Source organism: Neomonachus schauinslandi, chromosome 4 (genome assembly GCF_002201575.2).
Source record: "Neomonachus schauinslandi chromosome 4, ASM220157v2, whole genome shotgun sequence".
Lineage (NCBI taxonomy): Eukaryota > Metazoa > Chordata > Mammalia > Carnivora > Phocidae > Neomonachus > Neomonachus schauinslandi.
The window spans coordinates 100,963,054-100,972,350 of NC_058406.1; positions in this window are offsets into that span (position 1 = coordinate 100,963,054).

The following is a 9,297-nucleotide window of genomic DNA, read 5'->3' on the forward strand; positions in this document are numbered from 1 at the left end:
ACTGAATTAGTTACTTTATTAATTCAGCAAATACATTCAATAAATATGTATTGAGACCCCACTATGTGCCAAGTCATGATCTATGTGCTGGAGAAACGTCCAGCAGTGAACAAGCCAGACAAGGTTCCTGCTGATTACAGAGGGGGAGACATAGGATAAGAAAAATAAAAACAAAATATAATAATAGCTGACATTTATTGAGCATTTCCTATGTACCAGGCATTGTTCTAAACACTGTACATGTTTGCTCTTCACAAATTCTTGTGAGGTAAATACTATTATTCTCATTTTCTAGATCAAGTGTACTGAGACACAGAGGAGTTAAGTCACTTGCTCAAGATCACACAGATCCTATAGGATGGAGCATCAACCTAGGCAGTGTGGCTACAGAGCCTGTGTTAACCATCGGGCTTCTGTTGTATCTCTACAAAAGTAAATGCTAAAATAAACACCAAGGAAATATCCCATATGAGAGAGAGTCACATTTAAGCTGAAGTCTGAATGACAAGCAGGAGCCAATGTCTCAAGATCTGAGGGGAGAACAAGAGGTGGGGGATGAGGTTGGAGGGGTGGTCAGGGGTCCTGTCACGTGGGGCCTTGTGGATTAGGTAATACTAAGGATTTGGGCTATAGGAATTCAACCAGTTATGAATACACCTAGTTGTTTCAGTATCCAACCTACACATACCCATCTTGTCCACAAATATACTGTGAATGATACCCTTTCCCTACTGCCTGATATAGGACTCCCTCTTCACACTCTGACCAGTTCCCTTTCAGCTGTCACCATCACTGCGGCACAGCAAGACGCACTGTGGATGCACAATCAGGACTCAGAACCCAGTACAGCTCCTCCATGCTATGTGACCTTGGCCAAGTCACAGCCTCTCTGCTCTTTCAGTCTCCGGGGATTTTTCCCATTGCTCTGTAAGGTTACCTCACTCCCAGAACAGAACCACTAAGGTACTGAGCTTATGGGGACACTTTGACTTAGAGAGCAATCACTCAACCTTTCCCCTTCCCGAGCTCTTCCATCCTCGTCTCCACAAGGCCCAGGTAAGCTGTATCTAACTTCATGCATCTGGCTTCAGTTACTAACAGCCCCAGGGACTGCTCTCTCATCTCCCAGAAGCCCTGCTGGTTTGACCCCATCAAGTTCTACTTACCCAAGTGTTATACAACCCTCCCCTTAATTACACACTCAATCAGTTCCTTCCGAGCTCAGCAATTTGTGGTCTCTGGGCATCCCCCGGCTGCTTCTCTGGAGGTAGCTCCCAGGCTGGGCCTTGGCAAGCCTGAGAAACACCGACTGGGTTTCTAAGGCCACAGTGCCCAGAGTTGAAAGCCTCGCTGCTATTTCACACTCTATTTCCTTCCAAATTAATTCTCTGATGAATACTGTCCTTTGCAGTGATTCAATGCGGGCTATTTCCTACATCTCTCCTTTACCTTTGAGACTTTAATCTCTCTCGAATCCAGATTTTCCTCTGTGGAAAGCCTGCCTCAGAGAAAAATGCCCTGCTTTCCCAACCGGTATAAACAGCCCCCCCACCACTGGCCCCAACTTCATGGCACTCATCCTTTCCTAGCTTACCTAGGTCATCCCTTTGATGTCAAAGCACACACCTGCCTTCTCTAAAAATCTCAGCACCACAAGGAATGACTCAAACTTCTGGGCGAGCCATGAATTCTAGTTTCTTTAAGGCCCGAACATATGAAGGATGCAGATTCAAAGTTTGTACTTGAGCAGCTACCATGTTCCAAACCTTTCATATAGTTATTTTGCTTTCACTCTCTACCAGTTGCCCCCACCCCCACTCACAGAGAGCATCATCATCCTCATCATACAGATGAAGAGAGGCTCTGCAATGTTAAGTGAGTTGTCCAAGGTCACAGGGCCCAGGAAAGTGTAAGGCTGGAATCCAAAGCCCTGCCTCTTTACTCCAAGGTAGATGCTTCTTTCAACCATCCCACAATGGTTGGCTTAAGCTCCCCTAAAATAGGCACCAGGATCTTATTACCAATGTCACACTATCTAGGACTGGGTGCCCATGCATCAGGAGAGCACTCAGAACACTGCCTGAGAAATACTTAGAAGAGGCGTTTTGAGCAATAACATGAGCAATGCCTTACATTTGTATAGCACTTTTCTCTTCATATTATTAAGTGCATGACATACCTAATCTATGAGAACCCTGGGATAGTTCTGTGAAGGAAACTCTATATCAGATCCTCATTTCACAAATGAGGATATACAGGCTTGTTAACGGGAAGTTAATGGACTTACCCAAAGTCACACAGATAATACATACAGAGGTAGGACTTGAACTCACAGCCTGTGACTCCAAGACCAGTGCTCTCTCAAGTTCTGATATTAGTTTGGATCTTTGCTTCCAAAATGGAGATTTGGGCCATGCCACCCCCCTCATCCCAGCTCCAACCTTCAGGGAAGCTTACATTTCTTTCTTTCTTTTTTTTTTTAAGATTTTATTTATTTTGAAAGAGAGAGAGAAAGGGCGAGCATGAGCAGGGAGAAGGGCAAGCAGACTCCCCGTTGAGCCGGGAGCCCGATGCGGGACTCGACCCCAGGACTCCAGGATCATGACCTAAGCCGAAGGCAGACGCCCAACCAACTGAGCCACGCAGGTGCCCCAGAAGCTCACATTTCAAAAGCCAGGTAGAGAAAAAGGAGTCCTGGGAAGACCAGCTGTTTATTGAGGATAGTGCTTTTCAGCTCTCCTTCTACCCACCCTTAGATAGGGACCAGGTTCCTAGAGGCTGGCAGGATGGACTGGGAGGGTCAGGACTGTGAGGCCAGTCCCCTCGGCCACTAGAGGGCAGGGTCTGAACAGAGCACACAGCCCTCTTCCTAGAGAACTTCCCATCCAGGCAAAGGGACTCCCATTTTCTCTAGCAGCCTCAGGGTACACAGGGAACCACAGCTTTAGCCCCAAGGTTGAAGAATGATACTTCCCTGGCATATAGTAAACAAAATAGTTGCTCTTAACTCCTCCCAGCCTCCTTTGCAGATAGATGGACAGCACCCTAGAGGATTCCAGCTGAGGAGAAGGAGTGTCGGGTACCACTTGCAAAGACCTGAGTTGCTTACAATAAATACAAACAGGTCAGCATGCCAGGTCCCGGTGCTCTGAGGACTGGGGGTGGGACAGTATGGGGACTCTCTCTTCCTCCTTCTCTGTAGGTGGGCCCTTTAGAGTTTTGAACACCTGGCTGTCGTTTGAACCATCTACATGATACTATTAAAGGGGACTCAGCGCATAACAGTGACTGGCTTTGTCTAAAGACAGTTATTTCATCCCAGTGCCTGCCACAGCCAAGAGCTCCATGAGTAAGATAAGCCATGCGGCCCTCGGGAGGATCTGTCAGGTAAATTCCCGCTGAAGTCAATCTACCCAAACAAGTCCGGGTATGTGGGAGAAGAGTGACCACTCTACTCTATCTTGGGAGGCCCTAACTTTGGCCATCCAAGGAGAGACCCACTCTGTAAATCCTTTTAACCTTAACAGCACAGCAGTCATTTTAAGAACATTAAGAGAAAGGAGTCAAGGCCAAGGGCAGGTTAGGAGTTTATGAAGTGCTTTTCACATCCATCCTCAGGACAGATTGCCAGGTAGGCAAATATTAACATCCCTATTTAGTAGTTGGAAGAACATAAGTTCAGAGATGTTAAGTGACTTGCCCACAGCCACATAACTGGTGAGCAGGGAGCCAAGGTTCACGCTCCCCCTGGTGGGGGGTGAGAGAGGACGCGCTGTCTGCCCAGAGGAAAGCGGGAAAGTGCACTCCCAAAGTTCCCCACCAGGGGATGAAACCTGTCACAGCTCAGACTCTACAGGGCAGAAACAGCAAAAGGGCACAAAAGACTCTCTGAAGGCCAATACATTTACTCAATTAATTCTCACAACAACCCTCATTAGCAGTATTAACCACCTCATTTTACATGAGAGGAAAAACAGGCTCAGAAAACCCCATCCGGGGGTTACAAAGAAACACAAAGTAGCGCCAGAATTGGAACCCAGGCTTCCCCCTGGTGGTGAGCGGGGAAGAGTGCACAGAAGCTGCCTTGGTACCTGGCGAAGGGAGTTCAGAATCCATTCAATGAATCTTTTCTTTTCTTTTTAATTTTATTATGTTAGTCACCATACATTACATCATTAGTTTTTGATGTAGTGTTCCATGATTCATTGTTTGCGTATATAACACCCAGTGCTCCATGCAGAATGTGCCCTCTTTAATACCCATCACCAGGCTAACCCATCCCCCCACCCCCCTCCCCTCTAGAACCCTGTTTGTTTTCCAGAGTCCATCGTCTCTCATGGTTTGTCTCCCCCTCCGATTTCCACCCCCTTCATTCTTCCCCTCCTGCTATCTTCTTTTTTTTTTTTTTAAACATATAATGTATTATTTGTTTCAGAGGTACAGGTCTGTGATTCAACAGTCTTACACAATTCACAGTGCTCACCATAGCACATACCCTCCCCAATGTCTATCACCCAGCCACCCCATCCCTCCCACCCCCCACCACTCCAGCAACCCTGTTTGTTTCCTGAGATTAAGAATTCCTCATATCAGTGAGGTCATATGATACATGTCTTTCTCTGATTGACTTATTTCGCTCAGCATAATACCCTCTAAATCTTTTCTCAAGCCCACTTGGTACCAAGTCTTATACTTGGCACACACCTGGAACACAATAATAAACAAGACAGACAGCCCTCTACTGAGAGACAAGCAGAAACATGAGAGGCATCTAGATGAGCAGGGATTAGACGGGCAAAGGGAGTGTGTCAGGGGCCAGGGGATGGAACAATCTGTCCCAAAGTCCAGAGGCCAGAGCAGTGGGACTTCCTTTTCCTAAAACAGTTCAGTCTGGCTGGGGTGTGAGGGATGAGGTTGGAGAGGTAAGCAGAGGCTGGGCCTAAAAGGGTAACAAAAGGCAAGAAAGGATATGACTCATTGGGAAGCCACTAAGTAACCCAGGAAGATGATTATGGGCCCCAGGATGGTAGTGACAGAGGGGATTTATTCATTTATTCAACAAAGGTTTGGGTGCTAGTATGAGCTAGGCACTATTGATGCTGGGGGCACATCTTCACAAGGAGAAGTCTGTCTTTTACGGAGCTTGCATTCTAATCAAGAAAATAAATAAATACATAGATGTATAATATCAGCACTGATAAATACCATCAGAGGAAAAAAAAATAACAGGACAAGTTGTATTGGTTGATTAGGCGTGCCATAACAAAATACTACAGATCAGGTGGCTTAAACCACAGAAATGTATTTCCTCACAGCTCTGGAGGCTAGAAGTCTGAGATCATGGTGTCGACAGGGTTGGTTTCTTTCTGTCTTTTGCTTATGGAAAGCCTCCTTCTCCCTGTGTCTTCACATGGTCTTCCCTCTGGGTCGGTGTCCTAATTTCCCCTCTCATGAGGATTCTCATAAGACACTGGATTTGGGCCCACCCACATTTCTTTTTACCTTAATTACCTCTTTAAAAGCCCTATCTCCATACACAGTCGTATTGAGGTACTGGTAGTTAGGACTTCAACATATCAATTTTGAGGAGACATAATTCAGCCTGCAACACAAGGGGATAGAGTAAGGCTGGTGGTAGAGGGAAGACAAGGGTCTGAAATATTTTACATAGGATAACATGGGAGGTCCTCTCTGAGATGGTACTGAGCTATGAATGAAGAGAGGAAGCTAATGTCTAGGAGAGCATTCCAAGGAGAAGGAATAGCTTGTGCACAGGTCCTGAGCTGAGGTGAGGACATGACACAGGGCTATGTGGCATACACGAACAGCAAGATGGCTAGTGCAGCTGGAGGACAGTGAGAAGAGATAGGAGAGGATGTCATAAGGCCTTGATGACTGGCTCTTTGAGATGGGAAGGTAGGGGTGAATTTTGAGCAGAAAAGTGACATGATCTGACTGTATTTTAAAAGCACCTATGCTGAGAAGTTGGGGAGAGAAGGGAAAGGCAGAAACAGGGAGACTTTGAACAGGAGAGAGATGATGCTGAGACTAAGTAGCAATAGAAGTCTTGAGGAAGCAAGGGTAATTCCCAAGTTCTTAGCCCAAGCAACTGCATGAAGGGCAGTCCCATTTACCTAGATGGGGAAGCCTGTGGGAGAAAGTAGGTTTGTAGAGGCAGGAGAACTAAAAATTTATCATGGACAATGGGAAGTTTAATATAAATTAAATTATCTTAAATATCCATTTAGAGATGTTGAGGAGACAGTTGAAATGAGACCAGAATTCAAGAGAAAAGTCCAGATTGAAGGTAAAAATTTGTGTAAATAATTTTTTAAAAATTGTGTAAAAATATTTTAAGCTACAGAACTACTTGAAGGAAAGAATATCCGATGGAAAAAAGACAGTCTCTTCAACAAATGGTGTTGGGAAATCTAGACAGCAACATGCAGCAAAATAAAACTGGACCACCTTCTTACACCATACACAAAAATTAATTCAAAATGGATGAGACCTAAATGTGAGACAGGAAACCATCGAAATCCTAGAGAACACAGGCAGAAACCTCTTTGACCTCGGCCGTTGCAACTCTTGCTAGACACATCGCCGGAGGCAAGGGAAACAAAAGCAAAAATGAACTGTTGGAACTTCATCAAGATAAAAAGCTTCTACACAAATAAAATTTAAAAAAATAAAAAGCTTCTACACAGTGAAGGAAATAGTCAACGAAACTAAAAGGCAGCCTACGGAATGGGAGAAGATACTTGCAAGCAATATATCTGATAAAGGGTTAGTATCCAAAATCTATAAAGAACTTATCAAACTCAACACCCAAAAAACAAATAATCCTGTTAAGAAATGGGCAGACGACATGAATAGACACCTTTCCAAAGAAGACATCCAGATAGATAACAGACACATGAAAAGATGCTCAAAATCACTCATCAGGGAAATACAAATCAAAACCATGATGAGATACCACCTCAAAACTGTCAGAATGGCTAAAATTAGCAACACAGGAAACAACAGGTGTTGGCAAGGATGCAGAGAAAGGGGAACCCTCTTGCACTGTTGGTGGGAATGCAAACTGGTGCAGCCATTCTGGAGAAAAGTATGGAGTTTCCTCAAAAAGTTAAAAATAGAACTACCCTACAACACAGCAATTGCACTACTAGGAATTTACCCGAAGGATACAAAAATACAGATTCAAAGGGGTACATGCACCCTGATCTTTATAGCGGCATTATTAACAATAGCCAAACTATGGAGAGAGCCCAAATGTCCATCGACTGATGAATGGATAAAGATGATGCGGTATGTATATACAATAGAATATTACTCAGCTATCAAAAAAATGAAATCTTGCCATTTGCAATGATGTGGATGGAGCTAGAATGTATTATGCGAAGTGAAATAAGCCATTCAGAGAAAGACAAATACCATGTGATCTCACTCATATGTGGAATCCGAGAAAGCAAACAGATGAACATGGGGAAAAGAAAAAAGGTGAGAGTGAAACAAACTATAAGAGACTCTTAACAATAGAGAACAAACAGGGCTGATGGAGGGAGGTGGGTGGGGGATGGGCTAGATGGGTGATGGGCATTAAGGAGGGCACTTGTGATGAGCACTGGGTGTTGTACTGTAAGTGATGAATCCCTGAATTCTACTTTAGAAACCAATATTGCACTGTGTGTTCACTAACTAAAATTTAAATAAAAATAAATAAAAAATAAAAAACAAAATAAATGAACAAATAAAAAGCAGAATCAGACCCATAAAAAAAAATAAATTATGGAACTGCTTGACATCACATAGCGGGTGAGTATAGGAGAAAATGTAGAGAAAAGATCCAAGGACTAAGCCCTGAGATACTCCAACATTCAGAGATTAGGAAAAGGTAGATTCAGCAAAAATTAAGAAGTTGAGAATTTGGAGGAAAACCAAGAGAGTATTTGTCATGGAAGCCAAATGAAGAAAATATTCCATGACTGCTGATGAGAAGCTGAGTAAGACTGGAAATTGGCTATTGGATTTAGCACTCAGAGGTCGCTGATGATGTTGACAAAAGCTGTTTCCATGGAGTGGTGGGGTGAATACTTAATCACAGTTGGTTCAAGAGAGAAAGGGAAGGGAAAAATCAGAGATGGCAAGTATAAACGACTCTTTTGATAAGTTTTGCTGTGAAGGGGAAAGAAATAAAGTTCAAAAATGTGAGAAAAAACTTTAAGACAGGAGATTTTACAGCATTATTTGTATGCTAATGGGAATAATTAGGGTAGGAAGATGAAAGTAACAATGCAGAAAAAAGTTAATTGTAGGAGTCAGAGCAAAGCTGGAGGTTGGCCTTAGATAGGAGTAGGGATGGTTCATTCTTAGTAACAGGAAGGAAGGTCTTATGGGTTAAGAGATTTGGTGGTAGTTGGGGATGAGGGGATATGGAATTCTGATTGCTTTTACTTTCTTAGTGAAATAAGAAATATAGTAATTAGAGTGAGGATGGGGAGGGGACAATGGCAGTCAAAGATGGAAAGATATGGATAGATTGAAACAGTAAACAGGAGAGACTTTCTAGAACTTAACTGATTAGACACAGGAAAATGTGCGAGGAAAAAGACAAGGATGGGTTTCTGATTTAGCAACTGAGAAGATGGTGGAGGTGTCTTTCATTCAGATATGGAAGGCTGAGGGAGGAGCAGGTCTGAGAGGAGAGAGGGGTTTGATTCTGACGTGGAAAATTTTGTGCCTCTGGGACATCCAAGTGGTCACGAGCGTCTGAAGCTCAGATGAAAAAACCTCAGCTAGAGAAGTAGGTCTGGGAGTCATCACCATAAAGATGGTTGGAAGTGGAGAGGTTTTTTGATTGCTATTTTCCCTAAGAGATTGGTGGTTTGAGATCAGAGCAAGTTTGAAAGAGCTTCTGGGGAAGAATGACAAAATTGATAAGGATAAGGAAATAGGGGGATCATCACGTACCTTAGGAGGCCCAGTTAAAGGTGGAGTTCTTATGTTGAGAGTGGTTCCAGCCTGCCACTGTGGAGCCCTCATCCCTGCTCCAGGAGCTACAGCCACCAGAAGCCGAGCATCTGTCCTGCATCTTCCAGCTGGGTCCCCACAGCAGGGCTCCATCTCACTGACCAGCAAAGTCCCCTGACCTTTAAGCTCACTTTCTACCTACACACAACACCCTTTCCTCCTTGCTTACCTGGTTAACTCCTACTCAACTTTCCTACTCAGATCAGGACGGAACCTCCCTAGAAGGCTTTCTAAACTGCCTCCCCCTCCCATCGGCCCCTGCCA